The 7,223-nt window shown below is 42.0% G+C and overlaps 1 long non-coding RNA gene across 1 annotated transcript; it reads right to left on the bottom strand.

Moving 5' to 3' along the window:
* Positions 1-475: 475 nt before the first annotated feature.
* LOC134737779 (uncharacterized) lies at positions 476-5,546 on the bottom strand. Its single transcript, XR_010123032.1, has 3 exons — positions 5,465-5,546; positions 4,243-4,357; positions 476-968 (listed from the first exon to the last, which is right to left on the bottom strand). It is a non-coding gene; the product is annotated as an uncharacterized LOC134737779 (long non-coding RNA).
* Between the last annotated feature and the right edge of the window lie 1,677 nt (positions 5,547-7,223).

The following is a 7,223-nucleotide window of genomic DNA, read 5'->3' as shown; positions in this document are numbered from 1 at the left end:
TATGGCAAAGACATGGAAGCAACTTAGGTGCTCATCAATGGTGGGTTAGGCAAAGAAAATGTGGTACATATACACCATGGAATACTATGCAGTCATTTAAAAAGAATGAAATTATGTCCTTTGCAGTAATATGGATGCAGCCAGAGGCCATCATCCTAAGTGAATTAACAGAGAACAGAAAACCAAATACTGCATGTTGTGACTTATAAGCAGGAGCTAAACACTGGGTACTCATGGACACAAAGATGGCAACAGTAGACACTGGGGACTCCTGAGGGGAAGGGACAGAGGAGGGGAAGGGTTGAAAAACTACCTGCTGGATTCTAGGCTCACTACCTGAGTGATGGGATCAGTTGTACCCCAAACCTCACCATCATGAAATACACCCATGTAACAAACCTGCACATGTACCACCTGAATCTAAACTAAAAATTGAAATTACAAAAAGAGTTTGTTTTCAATCTTGCTAAGATTGTTTTATAGGCAAACACATGGTATTTTATTGTTGTTTTATTCTGTAATTTTTAATTAGTGACGTTAAACATCTTTCCTATCGGCCATTTTACATATTTTTTCCTTATGAGTTGCCTTCACTTATCTTCAGAAAAATTATCTATTGAGATATCTTTTTTTCCTGTAATTTGGAAGTGCTCTTGATATGCTGAAATGTCTGCACTGCCACATTTTGCCGTATTTGTTCTTCAGTTTGTGGTTTGCTTGCAGTTGTGCTTATGGCGTTCACCGTATGGAAGTGTCAAAAGCAAATTTATCGAGTCTCTTTTCTTCATGGCTCCTGCCTTCGGTCATAAACTCTTACAAGTACTACAATGAACACTTGCTACCATGGTTACCATGGTGCAGATGTTTTTTGTATCCTTCCAGAAAACCATTTGAGGAGTGACTTTTGCAAAATGTACCAGTCTGCCAAAGTATGCAGTCAGGCAGAGTACTCCTGCTATTGAGGTGGCCTGCAAGGAGAAAACAGAGGCTGAGCACGAGGGCTTGCCATGGGGAGGCTCAGCTTTATCTAGTACCACCCCCTGACCCCTGCCACTACCCTACCTTTCCTGCCTGGCACCCTCTGAGAATTTGCCATGTCCCTTAATTTTACTGAAAATTGCAGCAACATTTTCTGCCAGTTAGAATGGTTTCTTCCTCTGAAAGGGAAATCTGCCACTGAGTCACAAACTCCATGACCCATACTGGCAGGGATTCCTGGGAGGGGCTGCACCAGCAGGCTGAGGACCAAGAACACATTTCCCCAGAAAAGGGGGAGTTCAGAGGCAGGGATCGTCTATGCTCAAATTCCCCATGTTCAAATTCCAGACACCTAGAAGTCCCATTTCTCTAACGGTAAGGTGATTCCCTAAAGATGTGTTTGGGAATAATGGGTCCTTCCATAAACATCTGTGCCACTGCAGCCCTGCTGCCTATATGAGGCTGGTTAGAGACGAGGATGGAGCCCACTGAGATCAAGACCAAAGTCCTGATGGGCCTCCCTCTGTAGATTACGGGTGCCAACTCCAGACTCCTGTACCTGCTAGACTTGAAGCCCGTGACTGAAGCCCAAGGTTTGCCTGAGGCTGTTGGGATGCAGTAACAACTTCCTAACAAGGGCACGTTCCTCCATCAATAGGGAGAGACAGGTGGAAGATAGGAAGAGATGGAGAAAGGGACAACTTGACTTAGGCTAAAAAGAGGGAAAGGTCTTGAGTGAGAGCTAGAGACAGGAGGAAGGGGCTGGCTGTGGGCCTGAAAGCAGCAGGGGACACTATCATTGCCCCCTAGTTCCAGCCGTCATGGGTCTATGCACAGACTGGGCTGCAACCCCTTGCAAATGTTCTAGTTCTCAGTCTGTTGACTCTTGAAGAGCTATAGAAGACCCAGTGTCAAGTCCAGCTTTGCAAAAGGGCCTTATGCAATTTCAGGACATCCTTGCTTAAAACAAGACTTGCATGCTAATGCTGGATGGGGGCCAAAGCCCTCAGAACACACTGGACTTTGAAGATTTACAGTACAAGGGCTGGCTGAAGGAACACTCTGAAACTCAGGCAGCCAACCCAAAGTTATACGTGACCAAATAACAGATAGGGGATGAGGACTCAGGAAAAGAGGCAAATGGCTAAGAAGACCACTCTGTGGGATTCCTGCCTTGGCCAGAGTGGACCAGTGCTAGGGAGGGATAGACAACATTCCGTCCAGGTTTGTGAATGCACAGCTCTGTTTCTTCAGATTTTGTGTTTGTGTTGACTGTTGTTGGGGTAAAAGTCTTCTATCCAGAGAATTCATTAATTGCCAGATCTTTATTGTAAGACAGTTGGTGGATGTCACTTGGGCAGCCCCAGTGAGCCATACTTACAGTTTTCACCCCCTTTGCAGTGGCCTCCCAAGTTGACTCAGGTTTTGGCATGTGATTGGCATTGGACAACAGGACATCAGCAAGTGTGACGCAAGCGGAGGTTTGATGGTGCAGCACACTGGGATGCTCCTTCCTGGGCCCAGCCACCCACTGGGAAAAGCCTAAGCCACGTGGAGCAGCTACATAGAAGAGGGCCAGGGCCACAGCTACAGCCAGCAGCTCCTGCCAACCACGTGAGAGAGCCACCTTGGATGTTCCAGCCTCCAGAGATCTAAGAGCTTCCAGACATCTACCACCCCAGCCACACCACCTGAGCCAATGTCCCACAGAGTCATGGGAGATAATAAAAGACTGTTGTTCTCTAAAGCTCTAGGGGTCAGGGAACTCTTCCCGTTAAAGTAAATATGTGAAGCTTTGCAAGTCTTACAGTCTCTGTCACAACCACTAAACTGTTGACGTAGCTCCAAAGCAGCCAAAGACAACACATAAATGAATAAGTGTGGCTATGTTCCAACAAAACATTATTTGCAGACAGCAAAACTTGTATTTCATATCACTTCCATGTGTCACAAAATATTAATCTTCAGTGTCTTTTTTCCTAATCATTTTAAAATGTAAAAACCATTTGTCCTGGTCTAATCAGGCTGCTATAACAGAATACCATAGACTGGGTGGCTCATAAACAACAGAAATTTATTTCTCACAGGTCTGGAGGCTGGGAAGTCCAAGATCAAAGCACTGGCAAATTTGGTGTCTGATGAGGGCCCACTTTCTGGTTCACAGACAGCCTTTTCTTTGTGGCGTTCTCACATGACAGAAGGGAAAAGGGAGCTCCTTGAAGCATCTTTTATGAGGGGACTAATCCCATTCATGAGATGGGCTCTGCCCCCATGATCTGATCACCTCCAAATACCTCCACACTGGGGGTTAGGTTTCGAAATACGAATTTTGGGAAGACACAAACATTCCATTTGTAGCACCATTCTTAGCTCATAGGCTGTACAAAAATAAGCAGCAGCTGAATTTGTCCCACAGGCCATGGTTTCCCAACCCTTGTTTTAAGTGTTTGAGTCTTAGGGTGGTTTGTAAATATGTTTGTGCAATTGATAACTGAAATAAGGAAGAATAAAAAAGGGTCTGTGTGGTTGTTAAAAAGCAAAAGCTTTGAAATCAGGCTTAGGCTTGAAGCCTAGTTCTGCCTTTGTTGCCTAGTAACCTTGGACAAGTTATACAATCTTTCTAGGCTCAGCTTCCTTATCTGTTAAAATGGGTATAATAACAGCAGGCACATCTCATTGAATCCCTGTAAGTCTTAAGGAGAATACAGAGAAAGCACTGAGATCACCCAGCAGATAGCAAGCAGGGAGCAAATGATAGCTATTAAGACAGAGGTAAGAGTAATGACGAATCAGAAATCAACATGAGCAGGGCATTGGTCTACTATTTAGACCTCTCTGGATTGGCTGGTGAATTTGATACATTACTCAAAATCAAATGTGATCAGCCCCTAAGCACCAACAAATACTCTAATAATTTATGACTATGAAAAAAAGCTGAAAATGTGGCATGTACAAGTTGTATATTACACTATATGAGAACATCATCTAATTGGCAGTAAGTAAATTGGCTTTGAAAACATCATTGAACCATCTCTGATTTTGTGTGTGTGTGCACAGAAGACCAAAATCTCCCATTGCACTTAAAATGCCTTATGAGGGAAGCATGTGTTTGGTGAGTAGACAGAACTTCTCTAACCCCCCAGCAAAAAAAAAAAAATAACATCTAATTCATACTTGTTGAAATTTGAGGGGAAAAAAAGAAGAGGCACAAGGCCCAATCATCTATGACCAAATCTGGCTAGCCATCTGCTGTGGCATGCTTACCAAGAAAGGCAGGGGAAGCAACTCAGGCTCTTCAAACAGGGCAAGAGCGAAGTCTACACAAATAAAGAAGTATGCGGCAACCTGCGTTGTCTAGTGGTTATAAAAATAGTAACGTCTGGAGAAGAAAAAGACAAAAGTGATTATAAATAACGAACAGGAGCTACACAGCACCCAAACATCTCTTTAAAGAACTAATGCTGGGTAAAATAAGAAAGTTAAGGCTTAGTCATGTTTCCTTTAAATTCTAGGGAGCAGGAGGCAGTATTTAATGATCATATACTACAAACACTAACACAAAAAAATCAAAGCACATTTTCTTAACAGTCTCAAGCTAAGATTATACTTTCCCATGGGGTTGTTGTGATAGTAATAAGAGAATACTTGCAGAGGACTTTGAACAGTGACGGACACGGATTAAACCCTCAGTTAAAGTGGCCTATTATGATATGGCATGGTGGCCTAACCCAATTTTAAAATGTACCTCATCCCATCTTAACATGATAGACTCAGAAGAGATCTGGCAAAACGTCATGCCAGTCTCTCCCCAGGTGGGGACAGTACCCCAAACATGCTCGGCAACATCCAGGGCTGAAGTATTGGCTGCCTTGGGAGGCCCTGATGCTAAGCCCTAGTGATAAACAGGCTGAGCACCTGTAGGGGGTGATAGAAAAAAAGCTGAATTCCCATGAGAACAGCAAACATATGGATTGCATCACAAGACAATGGACAGGACAAAAAAGCCTTTTCACTTGAGGTAACTCTAAGAGGATGACATAAAAGGAAAAGACAATGGCAAGTTCTTCCCTGAATGCCCTAGCTTCTATGCTGGGTATTGCTCACTTTACTCATTTGTCTGATCTTAATCTATTTATTGAATGCTTCCCTGCGTGTGAGGCCCATGCTCTTATAACTCAAAAAAAAAAATTCGGCCAGGCATGGTGGCTCACGTATCTAATCCCAGGCCTTGGTGGGAGGATCACTTGAGCCCAGGAGTTCAAGGCTGCAGTGAGTCATGATCACACCACTGAACTCCAGCCCAGGCAACAAAGCAAGACCCTGTCTCAAATAAAAAAGTATTGGATTACATCCAAATCTATGTGCTGTACCCTATATACTTCTTAAAATATCTGTGTAAACAATGCCTTCAGTTTGGGTTCAAATTCAAGAGTATCAAGTGCTGAAGGACAGGTGGTTCTACATGATGGTTTAACGTGTTAGTTACCTGACGGCCTGAGGTGAGTTTCAAATGGAACATTTCTGTTGTACTGGGCATCCAAAACATAGGCAGCTGCCAGGAGAAGGTCCTGTTCCCCATCGAGACAGAGTAAGGGAGAGCAAGTCGGAGGAGGAGAGGATACTTTTCTTTTCCCTTTGTAAGTATGCATTGAGTATAAAAGGAAGCTCCCCTTCGCCTCTCCCCAGACCCACTCTCCCAGAGGTAGCCAACATCTAAACAGTGTTGTCTCCACACCTCCAATGTCTCCTTGAGCACCGAGAATCCTGCAGTGGGACCAGGTCCAGACACACTCCACTTTCTTGAATTCAAATATAGGCTCTCAGAGGAAATGTAAATAAGCATTGACTAGAGCATGTATTTGTACCTAAATGGTATATTCATACATACATATATTAATATATGGTTAGGTACACAAGTATATACAAATATATATACGGTCATGTGCCCCATAACATTTTGGTCAACAATGAACCACATATATAACAGGGTTCCCATAAGATTATAATGAGCTGAAAAATTCCTACCACCTAGTGAGGTCATACCACAACAAAATACACAATTGTGGTGACACAACAAACCTGCACGGCCAGTTGTATAAAAGTCTAGCACATACAATTATGTATGGTACATAATATTTGATAATGATAACAAATGATTATGTTACTGGTTTATGTATTTACTACACTATACTTTTTATGGTTATTTTAGATTGCACTCCTACTTATTAAAAAAAAAGTTAACTGTAAAACAGCCTCAGGCAAGTCCTTCAGGAAGATTCCAGAAGCAGGCATTGTTATCCCAGGAGATGACAGCTCCATGAGCGTTATGGCCCCTGAAGACCTTCCAGTGGGACGAGATGCAGAAGTGGAAGATAGTGATATTGAGGATCCTGACCCTGTGTAGGCCTAGGCCAATGCATGCGTTTGTGTCTTAGTTTTTAACAAAGAGTTTACAAAGTTAACATTTTTTAAGTTTAAAAAAAGAAAAAAGCCTATAGGATAAGGATATAAAGAAAGAAAACATTTAGTATAGCTATGCAATGTGTTTTAAGCTGCGATTGCAAAAGAATCAAAACGTTTGTAGAGTAGAAAATTTATAGTAAGCTAAGGTTAATTTGTTATTGAAGAAAGAAAAATATTTTTTATAAATGTAATGTAGTCAACTGCACAGTGTTTCTAAAGTCTACAGTAGTGTGCAGTGATGTCCTAGACCTTCACATTTACTCGTCACTCACTCACTGACTTACCCAGGACAACTGCCAGTCCTGCAAGCTCCATTCATGGGAAGTGCCCTATTCATCCTTTACCTGGGAAGTGCCCTATTCATCCTTTACCTTTTATACCATATTTTTACTGTACCTTTTCTATGTTGAGATACACGAATACACCATTGTGTTACAGTTACCTGCCATATTCAGTACAGTAATATGCTGTACAGGTTTGTAGCCTAGAAAAATAGGCTACAGCCTAGGTGTCTAGTAAGTTATGCCATCTAAGTTTGTGTAAGTACATTCTATGATATTTGCACAATGATGAAATCCCCTAGTGATCCATTTCTCAGAATATATCCCTGTTAAGTGACGCATTACTGTATATATACATATACATACAAACAAATCTGTAACACAAAATTATATACTATATATATTTATACTACTTTATATATTTGTATACATATAAACACAAAACACAAAATTCCTTTTATATTTGCAAGTTTTGCCAAAGATGTGGAGCAACTGGAACTC

This window comes from Pongo pygmaeus, chromosome 12, assembly GCF_028885625.2.
Source record: "Pongo pygmaeus isolate AG05252 chromosome 12, NHGRI_mPonPyg2-v2.0_pri, whole genome shotgun sequence".
Taxonomy (NCBI): domain Eukaryota; kingdom Metazoa; phylum Chordata; class Mammalia; order Primates; family Hominidae; genus Pongo; species Pongo pygmaeus.
The sequence above is the reverse complement of the archived record's forward strand: the minus strand, read 5'-3'. Positions and strand labels throughout refer to the sequence as shown.